We start from the raw sequence: 23,003 nt of genomic DNA, 5'->3' as shown, positions 1-23,003 counted from the left end.
AATGCGTTTTAATACAGCCAAACGCAAAATTACACATTCAGGAACAAAGAACGCAGGTAATACCAACAATAGAGCAACTGTACCCTGGAAAGCAGATATTCTGAAAAGGAGCCATGGGTCACAGTGGTCGTGTAATTGAATATGAGGTCCCAGATCCATGCTGTGGCACATAGGAGTAACAAGATCCTTGGACATAAAAACAGGGGAGCAGGAGCAGGAAGTGATTTTATCTTTGTATATGGTATTGGTGAGGCCAATACTAGAATACTGCATACAGTTAAAACTATGACATGAGAAAAGGATGTTGAAAATTGGAGAGGGTTAATAGAGACTAAATTGATATGGAGGCTGGAAAAATGCCTTAAAGTGAGGCCTTCTCTACACTACAAATACTTTGTTGGTATAGCTATACTGGCCTAAAATTATACCTAACTATGCTTTGGTTGTTGGGAGCTGGACACCTGTAAACAATTTTTCTGCACTTGGTCCTATTGGCATGCAGAATATTGAAAAGTACATGAATGTGCACATTACATAGCAGAATCTGATTTTGGGGGGGGGGTCTTCTATTGTATGGTAGATGGCCTGGATAGCTATAAGATATGACTGTACTTCATTCATGTGTGTCAATGTTCTTTTCAAGAGCCCTCAAAATTTTCTAGAGCATGTGCGCGCACACACAGAAAAGTAGCAGCGGGGGGGGGGGTTTGGACAGAGAATTATCTTGCTGCTACTCATATACCAGGAGACATATTTGTGGCTTGTGCATCTTATTTATTTTTTTTAACTCATTTACATTAGAAGGTAAACAAACCCTGCTGTGTCCATAGAATTTATTCAAGCTGCAAGATTCAAAGCATGTCCCAGCTTTAGAACCATTAATAGGAATACACTCCAACTTCACAAATCTAAAAATCTAACAATCTTATTAGTCTGCTGCAGTTACATGCCTATACTCATGATGCTTTCTTGCTGAGGAAGCATGGAAACAATGTTAAGGAAACAAAAGCAGAAACTGAAAAATTGTTTTGCTTATGTTCCAAAATGACCACTTTCTACAAAATAAGGCCCTTTCTCTTAGAAATACACAAACCCTGATATTGTACCAAAAGACACCTCCAAAGCAGTTTGTATGGCATGTTGCTGTCTCAGGTCATAAGTAGATTTTCTTTTTTTAAAGAAACGAATATGTAAACAAAAGAATGTGAGGAACAGGTTATTAAAGTTTTAAATTCAGAACATGATAGGGCAAGAATAGATAAATGCAGGTGGTCAGAAAAAAAGATATTACTGAATTTTTAAGAGAGGTCTGAAGGAGGACTGTGTTGGATGTTTAGTGCATCGTGACAGATATCATTCCAGGTGAAGGGAAGGGTGGGGTAAAGATGCAAGAGTGGGAGGACTACATAAACGGGGCAACAAGATCTTTGAGTGGACGTGAAGACACAGAACGGGAAAAAATAAAAAATGACCAAATGGTTACTAAATAGAAAGTTCTGGGCCCAGTAATCTAGCGATAGTGCAACTCCTATGAAATTCAGTGGGTGTGTCTTCATCAAGAGAATTTTACTACTGCAACTTGCATCGGTTTGATGGAACCAGGGCAAGCTGGTACACTAGTCATCTAGTTTTAAGTCACACACTTCAGAGTCCAGATGGCAAAACTCCCTATAAGCAAGTAAAAGGCATGTGGATTGCTTTACCCTAACAGCTCCCCATCTTGGCATGTACATATACTGTAATAAGCACAATATAAACCATCGGTATATCTGGATTCTTCTTTTGCTTGTTCTGAAAGGTTCTGACTAGCATAAGGAACCATGAATGTGCTGGAAGGGGAAGCTAAACCTTCACACTTCCAGAAGCCATGGCAAAGAGTCAGCAGCTGTCTCTGTACCTGCTAACAGACCAACTCTGGTACTGGAGATCCAATACTAGAAGAGGAGTTTATAGCAGTGCTGCGGTTATAACTACCAGTTTCAATTTTAAATCCTCCATTTTAGTTGCTTAAAAGTTTACCAAAGTTTAACCATTTGACTAGACTTTTCCACAGTTGCTCTCTGCCTCAGGACTTACTTTATTTGCAATGTTTCATTGAAAACTCCTGTCACTTCTGAAAGTGATATTAGGTAGCTTTGCCAATTTTATCATGCACCCGTTGTGCACTCCCCTGTTCAAAGAGGTGGGGGGTTTTTTTGTTCTTTAAGAGCTCAGGTTCTTCCATGCTTTAGAGCAGGGGTTGGGACAACCGGCGGCACGCAAGCTGATTTTTAGTGGCACTCTGCTGCCAGCTGGGGTCCCGGCTGCCGGCCCCGCTCAGCCCACTGCCTGCCTGGATGAACGGAACCCCAGGCCGGCAGCGGGCTGAGTGAGGCCAGTGGCTTAGACTACTGCTGGCCCCGCTCAGCCTGCTGCCAGTCTGGAGTTCTGTTCGCTGGTTCCTGTAAATGTAAAATGTATTACTGGCACGCAAAACTTTAAATTACAGTTAAAAAAAACAAAAAACAAAGACTTGGCACATCACTTCTCAAAGGTTGCTGACCCCTGCTTTAGAGTGGAAACCTGAAATTTAGCAGGGGAATAGTCCTGGTGTCAGAGGAGCACTTTGTTATCCCCATGAAAACTGTCACATGCAGCAAAGCTTGAGCAGCTTACTACCAAAAGCCACAAACATGACATCTGCACTGGACATGCTTCAACCCACAGTGTACCCTAGCTACCACCAGCATTGAGCATGCTCCAAATCACCACTGAGCCTGCGACAGGCAAAGCAGAGCTATACCTCTGGAGGGTTTGGGGATTTTTTCAGGGGAAGAGGGAGGAGGAGAAGAAAGAAGAAATGCAGCAACCATCTCCCACTTTGGCACAGAGGAAGATTCACAGGGTTGGGAAACCAAAAGATCATGAGTTCAGATCTGAGCTTCTCCAGACTGGTTAGTACTTTGTACTTGGTAATCATTATGGTATGGGTATGAGGTCTTGCCTGGTGGCAAACAAATAGCACACTTTTATTTATAAGATGAGAGGGCACAGAGGTTTAACAAAGTCACTTCTGGCAGAGCAGGGACTAGACCCCAGATCTCTAATATGGCAAGTCTCACTTAACCTCACTGTCTTTTAGAATGAATGGGTCATGTCTGTGCTTGACTATGGTGTCCGTAACTACTAGCTCTCACTACTCTAGTCAAGAAATTCTTGATTCCAAATATTCCTATACTGCAGGCCTGCACAACTCGTAAAGCGGCGAGGGCCACATTACTCCAAAGAAAACAACCGAGGGCCGAAACCTCCCGGCCCCACCGAAACACCCCGCCCCAGGGCCGTCCAGCCCTGCAGAAACAAACCCTCCTTCCCCAGTGCTGCCCCACCAAAACAGCTGTGGGCCAAAAAGGAAGGTTAGGGATGGGGAGGTGATACTTTATTTTAAATCAACTGGGGGCTCCCAGCTGAAGAGGTGGCTGGGAGCCCTCAGGGTCAAATTAAAGGGCTCGGGGCTCCTGCGGCTGGGGGAACCCGGCAGCACCAGCTCTAGTTTTTTGCTGCCCCAACCAAAAAAAATTTGGCTGCCCCCCGTACTCCCCTGCTGCCCCAATTCTGGGCTCTCCCCCCACTGACCCACACCCCCTGCCACCCCAGCGCTGGGCTTCCCCCTTTCCTCCCCATCAGTGCCCTCCCCCCACCCTGCTGCTGCCCCAGCCCTGGGCTCCTCCCCACCAGTGCCTCCCCCCCACACACACCTCCTGCCGCCCCAGCCCTGGGTCACTGGTAACGCTCCCAGGGCAGGTCATTCAGCAGGAATTTTGGATGTGCACAAAACACAGACAGGATTGGTTCCCATAAGGTTACAGAGCTGCAGTAAAGTGGAACAATTTTCAGCTTGAGTGATTGGAGGATATCTGGATACATGTTATAAGACTGTCCTCCATAAATGAGGAAAAGTTAAGGTGCCTTTATTATTCTTTTGTTCCACTCTTTCTTTCTATGGGGAATTTGCCAATGCAATATCACTGTCTTCCTTTTAAACAAACAAAAAGGCAATGGCTGTTGAAAATAGCAATTCCAGTGCTAATATGCATTTCTTGCTCAATTTTATCCTGCTTTTTCTACAGCAAGTTACAGTGGATCAATATATTTGATTTGGGAGAAATGAAGTAACAGCTGCCCAAACTGAGCCTGAGCACTCCTGAATTTTGAGGTGTTCAAATCTGGAAGGCAGGTGCCGGGGAGGGGGCGGGGGGGGAGCCTTTGGGCTCCAAGGGGGAGCATGGCAGCAATGTGTCTGGAGCTGCATGGAGCCAGACACGCTGGTCTGAGTGGCACAGTAAGGGGACCGGGGGTTGGAGAAGGGGTAGAAGGTTCCAGGGGGCAGTCAAGGGACAGGGATCAGGGGAGGTTGGATGGGGCAGAGGTTCGGGGGGCAGTCAGGGGACAGGCAGCAGTAGGATAGGCATGGGAGTCCCAGGGGTTTATCAGGGGACAGGTAGGGGGTGGGGTCCTGGGGGAAAGTTGGGGGGGGTCTCAGGAGGGGGCAGTTGGGGACAAGGAGAAGGGAGGCTTAGATAGGGGCTGGGGTCCCAAGGGGCAGTTGGGGCAGGGGTCTTGGGAGGAGGCAATCGGGGGACAAGGAATAGCAGCATTTAGATAGGGGGTGGGGTCCTGGGGGGCAGTTGGGGCAGGGGGCAAACAGCGGCCGCGTGCCGGGATTCAAACAGCTCTGGGCTGCCCACAGCCGTGGGGAGCCCTGAGCCCTTTAAATCCCAGCCGAGGCTGGGAATCTCTGCAGGCAGCCCAGAGCCCTCTGACTCCCGGCCGCGGCTGGGATTTAAAGGGCTCAGGGTTCCCCACAGCTGCAGGCAGCCCAGAGCCCTCTGACTCCCGGCCACGGCTGGGATTTAAATGGCTCAGGGCTCCCCGCGGCTGCCGGCCGCCCAGAGCCTTTTGATTCCCGGCCGCGGCTGGGATTTAAAGGGCTCTGGGGTGCCCGCAGAGCGCCATGTGTGGGGGATTTAGAAGCCCCTCACAGGCCGCACAGTGAGGGTCCGCGGGCAGCATGTTGTGCAGGCCTGCTATACTGTATAGCAAACGGTTGTGCAAGTGTGTTTTGCATCCCACTCAAGTTGCTGATCCACATATAGGGCAACTACCTACAACAGTGCATACTACTACCACCATCACCACCAGTTACTCAAGTGATGAAAGTATGCCATGGAGCTGGAGGTCCTATCTTAACTTAGTGAATAATCCATCCTGGGCCACTAATATGATTCAACATGATGCAGTTTGTGTTCCCAGTATACTTAAACAAAAAAAACACACACACACCATCCATCTAGGAAATCAAATACAAAAAACTATATTAAAAGTATTTGCCAAGTCAACCATTCAAGCCAGAATAAAGGTTACCAGCGCATCCTTAATTCAGCCATTCCGCATGCAGGCAATGTGACACGGTGCTTAAGTAAATGATCACATACCAATTGTTCAACAGGATCCCTGCCTCATTCAGTGCACAGAATGAACAATGAATAAAGCAGAGGACTGTAAGAGAAAGCATGTTCTCTCGTGTTTAAAGTATTGGATTAGGGCCCATGAGAGCAGAGTTCTATACCTAACTCTGTCACAGACTTCGTATGGGATGTTGGGCAAGACTCTGCTAATGCATATGCACAAAAGGGACGAGGGGAACAGTGCATGGACAACCTTAATTTTGGCTTTTCCTAAGTTGAGTGTACTTTGCAACCTTAATGTTCTTTTAACATAATTTTTTTATGCAACTATTTCCAGCACTGCCACTTTTGGTTAGCACTGTTTCAGAGCAAAATCAATCTCCTTATTGTTTCAATCATTTTCATTTTTTGTTCCTTCATTGTTTTGTTGGGAAAGGGAGTGACTTTGGGGGGGGGCAGGGGGAGGAGTAAAATTTCTCTTTCCTGTGTTCCACTTCAGGATCCAGAGCTCTGAGTGATTCAGGCCCAGGTCCTAACACAGAACATCCCTCCGGGCTCCTCTATGCACACAACCCAGTTCCTCCCTTCACTTACTCTAATGGGGACACTGGAAAATGTACAGTTTTGGGGGTGAAGAGAGAAAGAAGGCGTGTGTGTGCTTGAGCATCATGGTGTGTACTGTACTTGGGAGAAGGCAGCATGGTAATGAATGACCCGGTCTCTTTCAGAGGTCTGGTGTTTGAGAGCAACATGCCAGATTTCTCTAACCTAGAGAAGGCTCCTGATCATTCATTCAGCTTTAGGAATGGCTTGCTTTGCTTACAAAGCAAGTGTGACTATGACTCACTTAAGGGTTCTCCTTAAGCTGAGTCAGACTCTTGAGGTTGGAAGCAGCAAAGTCCATGGACCAAGGGGGCGGGGGAGGGGGGGGAGATTGTCTCCTCCTGAGTCCCTGAGGCATGGTTACCCAGCTGGTACGGAGACTGCACCTTCCTTTTTGAGGCCTGTAAATTCCCTCCATTGAATCCTGATCATTTTTAAGGTGGAAGAATCTGTTCTCAACTGACTCTCTTAATTGGATCTAATTATCAGGGCAGCACTATAGAGACCTCAAAAAAAAACACAGGAGTACTTGTGGCACCTTAAAGACTAACAAATTTATTTTAGCAGGAGCTTTCGTGAGCTAAAGCTCACTTCTTCGGATGCATAGAGACCTCAGACTCTCTGGGACACCTGCCAGTAACACTTTTCTTTTTGGAGGTGACCAATGAGGCTCTGCTGCCCTCTCCTTCAGGGTTGCAATAAGCATTAAACCCTGTAGTCAAGACACACAATTGTATATGCTAAGGCTTTGAAAAGTCACCCTACAACCTTTCTGTTGGAAATGCCGGGATTCTGGCGTAGATGTTCTACACAATCTCTTCTGTCCACCTGGGATAGTCTGAAGTCTTGGGATTCAGTGCCTCAGGCACTAAGAACTGGCCACTTAAAGCTGTTGGAATGGCAGACCCCACAAGAGCAGAGCCACTTCTCCGGCCAGTCCCCAAGACTGTTCACAGTGAGGTCACAGGAACGGTGAAGAGCCTGAGCAGCAATGCTCAGGACTATGGAGACCTGATGACTTGATGGTGTGAGTCAAGTCTATGGGGCTGACCCAGTAATGGCTTGCTTCAATCTGTTGAGTCTGCAGACATGATAGCCTTGAGAGCAATACCAGAACACGTGGTCAGTGCATAAAAGCACTAGCAGAATTTTGACTAGAAGACTCGACTGCGAGTTACCAGCCCTTGAAACAGATCAGTAAATTCCTTTTACTGCTGGCTTAAGATTCTGAAGATACCTGTTCCAAGAGGTAATTTCCACTACATGCGTCTGACGAAGTGGATATTCACCCACGAAAGCTTATGCTCCAATATGTCTGTTGGTCTATAAGGTGCCACAGGACTCTTTATTGCTATTCCAAGAGGTCACTTTCCTCTGCAACGTCCTTTTTTCCTACTGTCTCTTTTCCAATCTACCCCTACATTTTTCCTAAGGAATCTCGTGGTGATTACAACAATTCATGACAGCTGATATGGATGTAGGATATGGCAGGACTGGCCACCTTGGGCGACCAGACCCTGAATAACCCGAAAGAGAAACCCCTCTGGGTTTGTAAAAAATAGTCACTTTGGCCAGCATTGCAAGAAGCATTGGCAGGCTCCAAAAGGATCCATTTCAAGGGCTATTTAGTTCAAGAGGGACTTATGAAACAAACCTCTAGAGGGGGGTATGAGTTTATGTTCTGAAAGCTAATGGAAGAGTAACACCTCTGAGACTTTAACACCACATTATATAAAGTTTATCCACTCCTGTCTGAGACTTTAATACCACCTATTTTAAAGAAAAATGTACCTCTTCACTGCCAAATTGAATGTTTCCAGTAAAGTCATCCATTAGATTCACATGCACTCCCTATCCAACTATATTAAAAGGTGATAGCAATAGGGTAGAATTATGGTCTCAAGCTGTGGACTATGGAGTTCCTCTTGCAGTTTCATAGAAATTAAAAACTGTATAATAGGAGTGTTAAAAGAGGAGGTGGTCCACAAAAGGCTCTGAATCTACCTTCACATAGGGGGTTGGTGTGTCTAGGGTAGCTTTGATATAGATATGGCTCTTTAGGTAGGTTTATTTTTGACAAAGTGTGTTAGCAAATCCTGGGAAATTCTGATGGCAGTCCACATTTCCCTATCTCATGGCAAGAGTCAGAAAACGGGGGGAACCCTCCTGGCTTCTCTCCTGCCATCCCCACTGAGGGGGTGGGGGGAACACCATGAAGTATCTTTGCTGGTGGAGAAAGGAACCAGGAATTGCAGAGGACAGGAAGCAAATGCCAAACACAGGGAATTAAAGTGTCAGTTTGGCTCTGCTACTGTCCATCCAGCTAACTGAAGGAGGCACACCCAGGAGTTGCAAACTGGTGTCAGCCAGCTGCAAAAATCTGTGCTATGAACTACATATATGAATTGGAGGCATTTAAAGTACAGTTTAGTTAGCAGGCTGCATGGTGGGGAAAAAATTATTTATCCACAGTGATATAGATCCAACCATATTCGACAGAATTTAACTCAGCTCTCACATTTATACTACCAGCTCTGATACAGTCTATTCAAGCACTGAATAAGCATACCAACTATTATGTATGTAAATAAATACAAACAGTCCACATTACTTTGGACATCTTTCCAACATCAGAAAGAATAGCAGCTTCAGAACTGAAGACTGGCATTAAGTGTCAACTGGGGACTGAGTAAATCAATCTTCTGCCAGTTAAAACTCATCAGCACAATAAAACATAAGCCACTTGCTCTAATGGAAGTGGGCCTGGAGATACTCACTACATTCCAAAAGAGAAAGGAATAAGCTAACAAAATGAAAATTTGAGAGTCCTAGTTTCTAAAGTAGTTACAACAAAAAACGAACACCCCCACCCCCAGAAATATGATTCACTCTTTGTTGGTTAGAAATACACCTTTCCTCTTGCTAAGCATGATTTGTACTTCTGATCTGCCAGGAAAAAGATTGTTTCCTCTTGCTGAACAAAGCTGATTTTGAGGACACTCATTGTTGAATACTAATATTAGATGTTTTGACAGAGCCTTAATGAAAATGTCAGATTATACCAATAATGAATACCTTCAAGTGTCTTTATCATTCAGAATATTAAGACTTAAGCCACCTCATTTTTAGACATTTAGCAATTCTCAGGCTGTTAAAAGATCAAGATACAGCACAGAAAGCAAATGTAAATAAATTCAACCTTCTTGGAACAAAGATTAAATGTGCATTCATCACACAATTGGTTGAAATGCTTTTAAGCAGTCTGCATGGCTCTGTTAGCATGTTAATACAAGTTTAAATAGCCTGGAAGACTGACCTAACAATCTTTTAGATAATGTTTTCACCTCTCAGCTCAGAGCCTACCAAACAGAGCAAGCACTACCTCTGCCACCACTCTACAAAGGCTATATGTATTTCATTTCCATCAACACATCTTCACTCATTAGTTCCATACCTAAAAATCAGTTCTGTCCATCACCATCATCTCTTAGCAGCAGGAGAGCCTTGCAACCTCTATTCTCTTTGCTCTCCTGGGCATGCCACAGGCCACTCTGCCTCCTGCACTCCTCCTCACCTGCATCCTTCCTCTTAGAGATGCAGCAGGCCAGAGATAATCCTGCTCTTTGCCAGTCTTCAACCCGCCAGTCCCATTCTGGGAAGAGAGAAGTTACCCTGGGGCCACACTTCTTCCTGCCTTCCCCTTCCATTCAGTGACACATATAGTGTCAGTGCTGCTCTGCTCCTCCCAGGGTCTTCCCATCCTCAAACCGTGATATTCTATGAAATCTATGAAAAAAACTGGCTCCAGAGACTGATCTGCTCACTCGCTGCCTCCATTAAAGGAGCGGCAGCAGTTGGGTACTTTGTACTCCCCACCGACTTCCCCTGCCAGAAAAAGGGACAGTGATTCATCAGCCCAACTCAGCACACTCTTTGTAATAAAGACTGCTATTTGCTCTGGGTGACCAAGGTTTCTCAAGGCCTGGTTCCAACAGTGTTTGATTTATGTAAAAATGCTTAATTTCAAAATTAAATCAAACACCTCTTAACCTTAGAGTGAGGTAAAGTAACAAAAAGCAAGGCTCAGATTTTAATGCCAGAAAGGATCATCATCTAATCTGATCTCCTATACAACACACAGGTCATAGAACTTCATGCAGTGACTCCTGCATTGAGCACAGTAACTTGTGGCTGAACTAGAGTAATACCTTTTAGAAAGGCATCCTACATGGATTTGAAGACATTATCAAGCGATGATGAAACTGCACCCAAACTAATTGTTATTTAGCCAACATTATTAATTACCCTCACACTGTTCAAGTGTGCCCCTTATTTTGACTTTTCCTAGTTTCAACTTCCAGATACAATCTTGTTTTGCATTTTCTTATTAGGTTACAGAAATCCCCAGTATCAAATCTCTTATTCCTTTGTAACAAAGAGTCCTGTAGCACATTAGACCAACAGACGTATTGGAGCTTGAGTATTCACCCACGAAAGCTCATGCTCCAATACGTCTGTTGGTCTATAACAGGCCTGCACAACATGCGGCCTGCGTGGGCTCACTGTGTGGCCCGCGGGGGGTAAGTAGGCAAGCAGTGGGTGAGGGAGGAGGCTGAAGAGGCAGGCAGGCAGCGGCGGGGGGTGAGGCGGCAAGCCAGGGGGGTGGGGGCTGAGGAGGCGAGTGGGCAGGCAGTGGCAGGGGGTGAGTAGGCAAACCGGGGGTGGGGGAAGACAGGTTTCAGGAGGCAAGTGAGGAGTCAGTGGCTGACTTGTTCTACTGATCTGGTCTGGCTCCCATCCCCTCTCCAAGGGTTGCAGCTGTCTGGAGATGCTGCCTTCCACGCCTTCCTCATTCACCCAACAGGGCAACTGATTACAAAGTTGGGGGAAGATCTTATTCTACTTCTAGCAAAAAGACATTTTTCTTTTACCTTAATTATACTACCTATGGGGCCCACTATAACACATTACCAAGGTTCAATACTGCTGTTTCGGTGGGGCAGCACTGGGGAAGGAGGGTTTGTTTCCACGGGGCGGGCGGTGCTCGGGGGAGTATTTCGGGGGGCTGGGTGGCACTGGGGGGGGTGTTGTGTTGGGAGAGGGCTTGGCAGCACTGGGTGGGGGGGGTTCGGCACTCAGCTGTTTTCTTTGCAGTAATATGGCCCTCGCCGCTTTACGAGTTGTGCGGGCCTGGTCTATAAGGTGCCACAGGACTCTTTGCTGCTTTTACGGATCCAGACTAACACGGCTACCCCCGATACTATTCTTTTGTAGTTTGTGATCAAGGTCTGTCAGTCATCATATTGAGCTCCTCGGGTCTCTCAATGAATAAAGTTTGTTTTCCAAAACTTGAATTACTGTAGCATTTTCTTGAACCCTCTCCAATATTTCACCATCCTTTTAAAAGTGCTGACATTGAAAATGGACACAATATTCTATGAACAGGCTCACCAATAGCACATATAGAAGTAGGGAGGAGGGATAGCTCAGTGATTTGAGCATTGACCTGCTAAACCCAGGGTTGTGAGTTCAATCCTTGAGGGGGCCATTTAGGGAACTGGGGTAAAAATCTGTCTGGGGATTGGTCCTGCTTTGAGCAGGGGGCTGGACTAGATGACCTCCTGAGGTCCCTTCCAACCCTGATATTCTATGATTCTAAGTAACATCACCTCCCTGATCCTGTTTCAAGACTAAAATTCTACCCTTAAAATATTATAAATTGTTGGCTTGCTAGTTGTGAAGCTCAAGTGCCAGGATCTCTTTTCAAAGGCCAATTCACTTTCCTTCAAAATATCAAAAGCAAGATATACCCTGCAACTAATCTGCATTAACTTGAGACCTCATCTCTGGCAACTAAGGACTCAGGTGTTTCAATTTTAAAGGCTGAATCATTTCAGGTCCAGTACCATGCTTACATAAGGCAATTAAAGTAGAGATCACTGGAAAAGTTAAATAAAAGCAGGACACTTCTAGTACTCATTATACAATTTAAAGTTCAGTTGCATTTCTCTACCTGACCCACTAATACAATGTTCTTCTTAAAACTTTATAGTAAAAGCCAGAGGGGATGTGAGGTGTTAACTGCACTAAGAGCCTCATAGAAGAGGTGCTCCAGTTAAAAGGCCTGTACACATTCCATTCCTTAGCTACAAAAAACATCTTAAAAAACAAAGTCATACCAGTATAGTATTACAAGCAGTTAATTGAACTCTTCCTCCAAAGCAAAGAAGAGCTAAGAAAACCATGTCAGGCCTAATTCAGATCAGAGGAAGGACATTAGATTATAGAGGCCATCCCCACAAAAATTTAAAATGTGTCTTGTTTAACTTGCTTAACCAGTTTCTAATTGAAGACAGGAATGATGGTCCTTTAGTTAAAGCATCAGGTGGGGATTCAGAAGATTGTGCCAGCTCTGGCACAGATTTCCAGTGTGCGACCTCAGGCAAGTCAACCTCTGAATTTCTTTAGCTACCAAATAGAAATACTTCCGTAGCTTAAAAAGGTATTGAGGCTAAATTCATTAATTATGACGTGCTCAAATATCAGTGACAAATGCTATTTAAAAGCCACTAGATAGCAACATGTAGTTGTATAAAGACTACACAAAGATCTCTGCATTTTAAAAAAAGTTGCTTTTAGGTTAACATTGTAAATATATTACAGTACATAGTGAAAGAGGTGGATAGCCAGAATGATAGCAACAGGACCACCAAATAGATGGTTTCTAAAAGCTTAGTGACTAACTTTACATCTCTTCCTATTTGGGAGACATACACTTTATAAGTTTGAGCAGTTCAATTTTAAATGGAAACAAGCTTTTTAAAAAAAAAGACAAGCAATTGTTTTAATCTATTACAACAAGTGAAACTCAAGCTCACCATAAGCAAAAGACTGGAAATATAGTTCAGTACTTCACATATAACTTGATTAATTGAATTTACAAGTGAAACTAAGGGCTTGGCTACACTTGAAATGCTGCAGTGGCTACAGCTGTAGCATTTCAGTGTAGACACTACCTAGGCCGACAAGAGGTGCTTTCCCATTGGCAGAGGTAATCCATCTCCCCAAGAGGCAGTAGCTAGGTCATTGGAAGAATTCTTCTGTCCACCTAGCACTGTCTGCACCCGGGTCAGTTTGGCGTAACTATTTCACTCAGGGGTGAGGGTTTTTCACACCCTGAGCACCATAGCTGTGTCAGCCTAACCTTAGTGTAGACCAGGCCTACATTTCACTGTCTTGGGGGGGACTCACAGCAGAAGAGAAAAAAAATTAGAATAGAGAAATATGATTGTAATAAAAAAAATCAATAAGGATGGCCACAGGCAGATGTAATATTTAAGACTACTTAGCTTTTTTTGTTTTAATTGAATAAATTTCAAGTTGACAATTCCCTCTGAAGCTACACTTTAAAGCAGGAGAAGGGAGTTCAAATCTCTGGATGCTCACAGCAGAATGGTTAATAGTAGATATAAAAGTACTGATGTACAGAATGAAGGCTCTAGTAAGAAGCAGAAACTAAAAAGGGAGATGTGCGCGCACACAAAAAAATCTTTATTGTGAAGCAGTTAGGGCTCTACACACAACATACCTAACATAAGCAAGGAAATGAAAAGTTAGGTAGTTTAACAGTATATATCCTCTTCTCATTTACCCAGACTCATCTTACTACTAAAATAACTACAGTACACAACAGCCATGCACTGAAACCTTAACTCTGCCCCTTAGACTACCCTCACTATAAAACCCTTTACTGATCTACCACCACCTCACACTATCGGTTGTGAATGCTTGGTATAGCTGTGCAGGGATGAAATAGCTTTGGAAAGAGAAGGAAGGTTGGAGACATTTGGGGAGCAGAGCTAAGCTTGCACTGCATGGTTTGTGGCATGCGGTAGTAGTGGTAATGCTAAGGTATGTGCCTGAAGGTAAAAGAAAAGAGATTACGTACTGTTGAACAATTTAACTTTTCATTTTTTTGCTTTTGTGGATTTGAGTCAGGCACATAGTACAGGGCATCCCTACCTGTTTCACAAAGGTTTTTGTATATTAAATTCCTTGGATTTTTGTTTTTTGAATGTTTAAGTGAGGGTTTGGTAACACAAAAAGATGGGGTAAATGGTGGATGAAAGTGCAACTCCCAATGAAGACTTTCTGAACCAACAGCTGCTATACATTAACCATTATTGCCATGTCTACATTATCAGCATTACGTGCCATAGTGTAGACATTTCCTACAGCGACAGAAGGGGTTTTCACGTAGCTGTAGGAACTCCTAGCTGCTACCACTCAGAGTTGATGACAGAAGCATTCTTTCATCAACCTAGTTATGTATACCCCGGGGTTAAACATCAGCACAGCTACACTACTCAGTGGTGTGAATTTTTCACACCCCTGAGCATCGTAGCTATACCAACCTAACATTTAAGTGTAGACTAGGCCTACATGTCAACAGCTGCACTTAAAAACCTCCTGTTACACAACCATAGGGCACCCGGTAAAATTTTTGAAGAAGTTTCTCATCATTAACTGTTTGTACATAAATATTGACTCATTACAAATAACCGCCAAAAATGACCAAAAAACATTTTAAAAAAATCTACATGTTGCACCAGTTCTATCTTCTAGAATAGGGGTCTCAAACATATGGCCCGCGGGCTGCAGAGTTACATGCTGTAGCCCGCCAAGCTCCCCGCGCACCCCCTAGTTATTTCCTGTGATTACTAGTTAAAAAAATGTAGAAGAAGAACTGTTAAGTTATTTGTCAGACACTTTCTGATGTGCATGGGGTTTTTTTGTTGTTTTTTTAAATGGTAATATGGTTGGGCTCCCTAAGTACACTTTGGTAACACATGTAAACTTTGGTGTCTCTCATAACCAACAACAGAAACGTATATGCAGGTGGAATTCTCCCTCTGCTCCAAGTAGAGTGTGCACACAGACACTGTACATATTCTAAACTTACTCACTTCCTGGGATTTGGCAAGTTTATACATAAAACCAGTCTAAGCTCTATCAACACTGGCTGCTCCTAGGAGGTTGGGTTTTTTTGGGGTGAGGGAGAAGGACCTCTCCATCCCTGTCCCTTATACCATTTACTTGAGAGAAACACTTTCACCCCCTCTCATATTCAAACCATGTACATACCAAAGAAGTGCACCAGCTGAACTAAGCCAACTGTTTTTAAAATCTATTTAGTTAAACCAATGCATTTCTCTAGTACAGACAATGCCTTACACTGTAGCTAACTGGACATACCTGACCAAACTTCAGGGTCATTTAGCAAAAATACTTCTGCATTTGTACACAGACCTTAAGAACCTGACATCAAGAGGACTAATCAGAAGAGTCCTGAATCCCTACATATGAATGGCCATACTGGGTCAGACCAAAGGTCTATCTAGTCCAGTATCCTGTCTTCCGACTGTGGCCAATGCCAGATGCCCCTGTCGCTCATTCCCAGCTTCTGACAAACATCCTGGCTAATAGCCACTGATGGACTTATCCTCCATGAACTTATCTAGTTCTTTTTTGAACCCTATACAATGGTTTAAGAATCTGTCACTGCTACAAAGTTTGTGGGGCACTAGTGTTAAGACTATTACTATCATATTTCACAAACTTTTCTGTATCCTATGGAATTCCATCCATCCACACATCTTTCCTCATTTCTCCCCTTTTGTATTCTCCCCCATTTTCTTGATTTTTGCTGTTTAATCCTTTGCTGCAGCATTTTACACATACAAAAGGACTTAGAGAAACTGAGAGACACTAGTCAGTTTTGCACCTGCAGCACCTTGCAGATAGAAGCTAATTAAATCCTGATCTACTTCCCTATGCAGGAGGGTCAGCGCACTTATTGCACTAAATGCTTCAGCTGCTGAATGTCTAGTTTCCAAGGTTCATCTAAGCTGTGTTAAAAATATAATAGCTCCTATTTGTTTATGTACAGTGACAATATAAAGTGATTGAAAAAGGAGTAGAGTATATTTTGGATACTGAAGGCAGTAGAGAACTGCCACGAATGCAGCAGTCAGCCTGCATACAACCTCCTCAGTATGGGAAGGCAGCCAACTGTGGAGCTGTCCATGTGTATTATGAAAAAGAAACAAAGGGCCTGTAGCACCATACCAATTCAGGCACCTCACTGTATGATAGTCAATGACTGATGTCATAATCACTGTCAAGACAGACTAACGGCAAAGCATTACTATAAACTATAGTATTTTGTTACAGTATAGTATTGTTGCACCATTTTATAACCCTAGTGCTCAATACAAAGAGGCCTATCGCAACTAATCCTCCCCTCAGAAGAACAACATTAACTCAGATTACTAAAAATTAAACAAAACAAGAATAGCAAACTCCAGAAGTCCATGAGGGATTTATCTATTGCCGATCTGTTCTATTCATATTTATTTTACATGGAAGAAACTCATTACAGTGACAGATAGTAGTGCAAAATCTTAAAGCAGACGAAAATCCAAACAAATCGCAAAGCAGGACATCTGCTCAACCTCCCCATATCATCACATTCACTACATCCCATTAATCTGTTTGCATGTTGCCTCTTTAGGCCATGTCTAACGATAAAAGCTTATATATGTATAGCTTATTTGTGTACTGCAAGGGAAATAAGCTGTATCAGTATAAGACTCCTTTATAGCAATACGACTCCATGCCCTAGGGCAGAGGTTCTCAAACTGTGGTCTGAGAGTTCCATTCAGGAGGTCCATGGATAGTTCCCTCTAAGGTGCGCGCCTGCACACAAGAGAATAGCCACCTACCTAATTAGTCAAGCTGTGCAGGCATGACTCCACTAATTAGGTGCCTGGATCCTGGAGAAGATGCACATGTAAGATGAGGTGGTGGCCTGGGGGGGGGGGGGGAGATAGGGGGCAGATAGAAGGGGGCAGTGGGGTGAAAAGAAGGAATGGGGTAATTTGGGATGTGCATGGCTGCGGCAGCCAGAGAAAGAGGCAAATTTCCCCAGGTCCAGGGCTGCAGCTGCCAGGGAGAGACAGGTCTCCTTCCCAGCATCATCTCTGTAGCTGCTGTGGCAGGAGAGAGACCCCCCCTCCTCCTAGCTCCTAGCTGCTGCGGTTGGGAAGAGAGGAAGAGTCCTCTGCCACGGCAGCCCTCAAGCTGGGACTGGGAAAGATAGGGGAGAGAGAACACATTCATCGCATTAGAAAGGTAAGATTAGTGATATTAAAATATGAGTTGTGTGCTTTTATTTGTTGAACAAAAAAATGTTGATTATTATTAAGTTTGTTTTTTATATAGCGCTTTTATCCAAAAGCGCTTTACAATAGTTAGCTAATGTACAAACAACATTTGGAAAGATCATTAAGTGGTCTGCCGAAACCCTCAGCAATTTTCAAGTGGTCTGTAGGGAAAAAAAAGTTTGAGAACCACTGCCCTGGGGTTGTACCGGGATAACTATATTGATAAAAATCCTACAGCCCTGACAGTTATACCAGTACAATGAATGTGTTTAAGCCAAATGTTATACCATAAAGTTCTTCAGGGAAGGGACCTCATCTTCATACCTATCTGCAAAGTGCTGCAGCCTAGTAAGTGCTATCAAAATTTTTAAAATATCCATATAGAAGAGGTACTGTAGTGGACCAGCATGGTGGCAGTTTTTTCCTTAGTAGGCCCTACCTACCTGTATGAATTTTGGTCAAGGTGCCATGTCCCATCAAGAGATACAGTAACAAGTACAGGAGAGCTTCATACTATGTCCAATACATATGCATGCAAAGCAGGATACTTAGCTCTCAAGTGAGATCATCCTGGGATCCTAAGTTAGGAGACAGTAGTGAAAAGAAAAGCTCTCCCACTGTCAGCAACTAGGAAAGTGTAAAGAATGAAGTCAATTTACCAAGAGTGAAGGACACCCTTCTATATACCAGATAGAGAACTAGGGTAGAACCAGCCAGAGAAAGGGAAATCACTCCACAGAATGAATGTCCCAGGGTTTAAAAGGGCTTGATTTCAATGAGAAAACCTGATCAAGAACAAATTGTAGTAACACTGGAAATCAGTAGCTTGAAAAGCATTAGGGACTTTCCTATTACTATGAGTTTTAAATTGAAGACACTTAGATACTACATTGATGGGCAGTACACCTCTACCCCAATATAATGCAGCCCGATATAACATGAATTCGGATACAACACAGTAAAACAGCACTCCAGGGGGTGGGGCTGCGCACTCCGGCGGATCAAAGCAAGTTTGATATAACGCGGTTTCACCTATAACACAGTAAGGTTTTTTGGCTCCCAAGGACAGCGTTATTTCGGGGTAGAGGTGTAGTATGGAACCTATAGATAGGTAATTTAAGGAAACACCAGCATCACTTATGGATGAATTTTTTTAACCTACTTGAAGCAATATAGTAATGTATTATTAGAACTGAAAGATTTAAGAAAGGAATTTTTCTGTGTTTTAGTTTGCGTACTTTATAAATTTATAGTACTTTATGTATAGCCCATCTCACAAATTATCCTTTATGATCAATTAGCCCCCAGTCACTCAATGAACTCCACTATAAGAGAGCCATGAGTCAATGTAGAGCCCAACTAACTTCAATGGGGTTCCTCACAGGCATAGGGATCCACCCATGCAGAGCTTATTACAGGATCAGACCTTTAATCATTGCATGGGTTAAGCAAAGGAGGAAAGAAACACTTGAGGAAAAAAATAGGAGAATTAGTGTAAAAAACACAGCAAATTTGGCTATGGGATTTGGGAGTAGGTAGAACACCTGAAACTACCCTAGAACCATGACTAGAGCCTAACCCTTTAATGATGGTGAACACAATAGATTATGATTCAGCAGAAGCCAAATAAAATGGCACTTCAGAATAAAATCTCCTCACTCTATTCAGTATAAAGCTCCTCCAGCACTCAGGAGGAACCCGAACACAGGCCCTATGAAGTAGGCCTATTTAAAACAACGTCTTTCATTCCTGGCCAAAATATCAGCATATAGAAAAGCAACTCCAATACAGTCATCTAGGCACAGCTTCACATTCATTTAAAATTGCTTGTACACAAGGCTTCCCTTCAAGACACTGCCCCAGATCCCATTTTAGAGCCCTCGAGCTTAAAGAGAAAATTATGAAAATATGGCCACTTCAGTAAAGGTGCCAGATTACAAATAGTGCTTTAATTATTTAAACCAAGGTCAACATGATCTTTATGTATGAAATACAAGATAAACACTGAATAAAGTTACCACTGACTTTTCAACTAGGTTGTTTTGTCCATCTTAATTTTTTTCTTGAGGCAGTAGTGGATCTGTTGAAAGCAAACCTGCAGAGAAATTAATTCAAAATATTGCAGTAAATGTATTTACAATTAATAGGAAAACTGTTTCTTGTAATAAAGCTACCGCATGTTTCCAGTGAAAAAGAGCAACAGCAATAAATTTAACAGTAAAGATGTTAAATTGAATTAAGCAGCCTGTTGGTATTTAATGAATCAGAAAAATCAAGGGAGCTTTCAGGAACTAGACAGAGGGTTAAAACCCATCATATTTCTCTGAATACAACTTAAAGAAGTCAGCCTGCTTAAACAGATGTTTTATCAAAACCTGAGCGTGGACAGGAACTACTGTCTCCACTCTTAATTCTTAACACACACTGCAAGAAATCAATTTAGCTACATAGCGCAAAACTGTGCAAGATCTTAAGCTTCTATCACTTGAAGCAACCTTATGAAAAGTTTCTATGCTGTAGTGTGTGTATTGAGAATTTAACTTTTTTTTCCATCTGTATGCTGCTCAGTCAACTTAGTCAAAGGTATTAACTCCTTGATGTTCAGGATACAATGTAAACAAAAAGACACAGAATACCTAAAAATTAAAGCAAATCCTCAAAATCACATAAGATTTTCTCCAGTTAATGCTATTTCTTCTTGCAACAGCTTCCAGTATTTACAGATCTTGCTAGTTACTAAATAGTGCAAGTGAAAATTGGACTGTGAGCTCATATGAGGGCTTTCAAAAACAGCTTAACATTTATTGCGTGTGTTTATTCAAACGTATATTGATTCATGCACGGTACAATACTTACAAAATCCAAGATGACTGTACAGGGTGTTAGTTCAGTGTAATTTGTATTTTCCAGTTTGTTTTCCTTGAAATAATAGCCCGAGTCCTTGAAGATACTACATCAGTAGCTATTTGAGAGTTCACCTCTTAGAAATCAGCTACCCATCCTTCTCATTTACAGCCTTCACAAATCTATTTCCAAAATTTCCCAAGTCTGATTTAAGAAGCTTGTTCTATCTTTTTGCAGCCTCTTCTCTTTAATATTCCATGTACATCTCACTATAAAGAGCATCGGCTCCTGATGAAATAAATATACCTTTTATGACACCAAGAGTAAAACTGAAAAGCCAAATTTCACATCTGAACTGAAGAACATTTCTAAGCTTCAGCTCATAGAGGCATCTGCAAATAATGGCTATCTGGATACCGCCATATTGATTGTTGACAACATTATACCAAAAAACTCAAATAAAATATAAAAGAAAAAAGGAAAAGGAAAAACAAAGTTCTATTAGTCTCTTCATTTAGAAAATAGATTTCATTGCAAAGTAAAAAAGGCTGTCAGAATATTTAAAAAATAAAATAAAGGTAAAAATATCTGCCATGAAACTCTTCAGCCGTGTTTAAACAGAACCAAGGATTATATTTAATGCAATCTAAAACCAGTTGACAAAACTAGTTATGCATATGACTCAAACGTATCTTAGCCAGTGCCTGATTTTTTTTAATTCGAAGAAAAAAAAACTTTAATTTTGACAGCAGAAGTATGCTGAGCTTAATAAATTTAACCAATTATCCATTCCATGTGGACAAGTGTACACGGATGAGGTGTCTCGTACTTTTGAGTAGAGAAATTCAAGACTTCACAAGCTTTCAATTTACTTCTTAGATGTCTTCTGACGGTTTCAGAAGCCTGTTGAGGAGGACTTGACTGAATAAATCATAATTCCAGGTCGATGTCCAGTTATTTTTTCTCCTCTTCAACTGAAGCAAAGGCTGCAGGTCAATGTCCACCTTCCTCCACCGCCACAATAAACTGAAGGGAAAGCCTCTAAATATCCAGGATAGCCTTTATAATCCAAATTGCCTACAGGAGGGAGGGGAAAAAAATCAATTATATACTGTATTTGCCTATAAAACTAATCTCACATCTTAAAAAAAATGCAGTGTTCATAAGTGTCAATTCAACCTTCATTCACATGACAGAGAAAAGAGGAACAAGGAAGAAGCAGACATTTCCTAGTGAACAGAGCACAATATCAATAAATATGCTGTGCACGCTGAACTTTCTTCTTGCTCTAATACAAACAGACGTTTGCTCCCCCTCCTAAGAGAAACCAAACAGGAAGGCACACAGATTTCTCATTTTCATAAAAAAAAAGTGTTACACCAAAAGAGGAAGCTGCTGATCTTAGGTTAAAAATGCCAAACGGAAAAAAAACAACCCTCCAGACATTAGAGAGCTACCTGGGAAATCCCTCCAGCCCTCCCACTAGGGAAGAGAAATAAACGGGAGTAGAACGCACAGGCTGCAGTCGGGATTAGCTCACACACCAACGTGAGAGCTTTGAATTGAATGCGTTTGTTTTTAAGGCAACGGTGGAAGCGTATTTACTGCCGCCACCCCCCTCCCCACAGACACACACGCACAGTGGCAAGGAGACACTTTCCCGGAGGGATTCGCCTCGAGCGTCGCACGCTGGATTTGTCTAGATGTTTAAAATCCTCACTCGGGGTCTATTGCTGCCCCTCAGCCAAGCACTTACCGCCTCAGCCAGTCCCCCCCCCGGCAAAGCCCCGTGTTCAAACCCAGAGGCCACAAGCGCCGCGGCTGCCCAGGCGTGGGGAGACAGACCACCAACAATGAAGCGCCCGAAGGGGGGGGGGGGCAGGAGAGAGGCTCCCCGTGCTAGGAAGCCCCCCGTGGGACCCACTCCCACTCGGGAGCCCCCCACCAGGCAGCAAGGGGATCATTCCTGCGCCTGTTACCCCTCAACACAGCCCCGCTCCCCTGCCCCACACCAGCCCCCCAGCTCCCCCTCCCCGCACAGAGCCGCTGGGCCCGGACCCCTGCCCACCACCGCATGGAGGCCACTAGCCCCCTCCACAACGGGGATTCCCCTCCACGGAGCTCCCTGCCCCCGCCGCGAGCGGAGCCTAGAGCCCGCCTCCGTCCCCCTCCCGCAGCCCCTCGGGCCTGCCCCGGGCCGTACCCGGCTGGCTGGTCCCGGCGGCGGCAGGCAGAGAGCGGAGGGTCCCAGATTTGAAAGCTCCTTTTGCCGCTTCTCTACACACAGTCACACAACTCGCCTCGCTCCCAAAATGGCGCCGCTCCGAGCCGCAATGCTCTGCGCCCAAACCTCGCGAGAGCCAGCGCGCCCAGCCGACGCCGCGGGACGGGCCCCAGCAGGCCAGCCACCCGCAAGGCAAATGGGGAGGAGTTTCAAGAGGCGCCAGCCCACGCCGTGGAGGAGTTTCAAGGAACCCCAGCCGTCTGCTCCGCCCCTCCCCCACCGCGCCACCTGAGCCAGCGGGGAGCCCCCCGTGCTGTGACGTCACCCGGAACAATCCCGAACGTTCTGAGAACAGCTGAAGGGGAATCCCCAGCGCGCGCCGCCTGCCTCTGATCTGGGAGTGTGGAATCCCCGACCGCGGCTCACCCCCGTGGGGCGCAACAAGGAGAGTTAATTAATACTAATTAATAGTATCCCTCGTGACCCCACTGTCTCTGGTGTTATAACACCTGGGGACTGCCGAGCAGGAGCGGCCCGGGTACGAGGCTGTGCTGTGTATTGCGCTGGCTGTGGAGGAGAACACAGATCGTTGTTACTCTGTGGTTGAGGCACAGTGTGAAATTTGAGAGCAATCTTTAGTTCTCCACGATAGTGGAATTT

The 23,003-nt window shown here is 44.0% G+C and overlaps 1 protein-coding gene across 5 annotated transcripts in view; it reads right to left on the bottom strand.

Moving 5' to 3' along the window:
• The window catches only part of GPBP1 (GC-rich promoter binding protein 1), a 63,007-nt gene extending 40,465 nt beyond the window's left edge, over positions 1 to 22,542 (bottom strand). The window contains exons 1-4 of one of the 5 annotated variants that reach the window (XM_045021229.1): positions 22,323 to 22,539; positions 20,949 to 21,196; positions 20,132 to 20,407; positions 19,301 to 19,370 (exon numbers count right to left, since the gene is read on the bottom strand). The gene's annotated coding sequence lies outside the window, so the exon portion shown is untranslated. Of the gene's footprint in view, positions 1 to 19,300; positions 19,371 to 20,131; positions 21,197 to 22,322 lie in introns of all 5 variants that reach the window. The other 4 variants (XM_045021230.1, XM_045021234.1, XM_045021231.1 and 1 more) reach the window with 4 other exon arrangements.
• Positions 22,543 to 23,003: the final 461 nt, after the last annotated feature.

This window comes from Mauremys mutica, chromosome 6 (genome assembly GCF_020497125.1).
Source record: "Mauremys mutica isolate MM-2020 ecotype Southern chromosome 6, ASM2049712v1, whole genome shotgun sequence".
Classification (NCBI taxonomy): Eukaryota; Metazoa; Chordata; order Testudines; family Geoemydidae; genus Mauremys; species Mauremys mutica.
The sequence above is the reverse complement of the archived record's forward strand: the minus strand, read 5'-3'. Positions and strand labels throughout refer to the sequence as shown.